This window comes from Ceratotherium simum, chromosome 23 (assembly GCF_057802395.1).
Source record: "Ceratotherium simum simum isolate JZ-2026a chromosome 23, ASM5780239v1, whole genome shotgun sequence".
Taxonomy (NCBI): Eukaryota; Metazoa; Chordata; class Mammalia; order Perissodactyla; family Rhinocerotidae; genus Ceratotherium; species Ceratotherium simum.
In genome coordinates this window covers 23,941,280-23,942,614 of record NC_141922.1, presented here as the reverse complement: position 1 = coordinate 23,942,614, position 1,335 = coordinate 23,941,280, and the positions used below count along the sequence as shown (strand labels likewise).

Genomic DNA, 1,335 nt, shown 5'->3' with positions numbered 1-1,335 from the left:
CACCATTGTAGTATCACACAGACTATTTTCATTGCCCTAAAAATCCTCTGTGCTCTGCCCATTCATCCCTCCTCTCCCCTCAAACCCTGGCAACTACTGATCTTTTTACTGTCTCCATAGTTTTGCCTTTTTCAGAATGTCATATAGTTGGAATCATACAATATGTAGCCTCTTCAGATTGCCTTCTTTCACTTTGTAATATGCTTTTAAGGTTTCCACATATCTTTTCACGGTTTGATAGCTCATTTCTTTTTAGCACTGAATAATATTCCGTTGTCTGGATCTATTACAGTTTATTTATTCATTCATCTATTACAGGACATCTTGGTTGCTTCCAAGTTTTGACAATTACAAATAAAGCTGCTATAAACATCTGTGTACAGGTTTTTGTGTGGACTTAAGTTTTTAACTCCTTTGGGTAAATACCAGGGAGCACAATTGCTGGATCATATGGTAAGAATATGTTTAGTTTTGTAAGAAGCTGCCAGACTGTCTTCCAAAGTGGTTGTACCATTTTGTATTCCCACCAGCAATCAAAGTTCCTGTTGCTCCACATCCTTACCAGCATTTGGTGCTGTCATTGTTCTGGATTTTGGCCATTCTCATAGGCGTGTAGTGGTATCTCAATGTTGTTTCAATTTGCATTTCCCTGATCAGACATGATGTGGAGCATCTTTTCATATGTTTATTTGCCATTTGTATATCTTATTTTTTCTTTTTTTTCCCTGTATTGCAGTAACATTGGTTTATAACAGTGCATAAATTTCAGGTGTACATCATTATACTTCTATTTCTGCATAGATTACATCATGTTCACCACCCAAATACTAATTACAATCCATTCCCATACACATGTGCCTAATCATCCCTTTTGCCCTCCTCATTCCCCCCTTCCCCTCTGGTAACCACCAATCCAATCTCTGTGAAAATATGGAACGCTTCATGAATTTGCATGTCATCCTTGTGCAGGGGTCATGCTAATCTTCTCTGTATCGTTCCAGTTTTAGTGTACGTGCTGCCAAAGCAAGCACTGTATATCTTCTTTAATGAGGTGTCTGTTAAGGACTTTGGCCCATTTTTTAATCAGATAGTTTTCTTATTGTTGAGTTTTAAGAGTTCTTTGTATATTTTGGATAACAATCCTTTATTAGATATGTATTTTGCAAAAATTTTCTCCTGGTCTGTGGTTTGTCTTTTTATTTTCTTGATAGTGTCTTTTGCAGAGCAGAAAATTTTAATTTTAACAAAGTCCAGCTTATCAATTATTTCTTTTGTGGATTGTACCTTCGTGCTTTATCTAAAAAGTCATCACCAAACCCAAGGTCATTTAGATTT

General features: G+C 36.3%; 1 non-coding gene across 1 annotated transcript; it reads right to left on the bottom strand.

The window, feature by feature from the left end:
* Positions 1–924: 924 nt before the first annotated feature.
* On the bottom strand, positions 925–1,031 carry LOC147913989 (U6 spliceosomal RNA). The gene has a single exon (XR_015556002.1). It is a non-coding gene; the product is annotated as a U6 spliceosomal RNA (small nuclear RNA).
* Between the last annotated feature and the right edge of the window lie 304 nt (positions 1,032–1,335).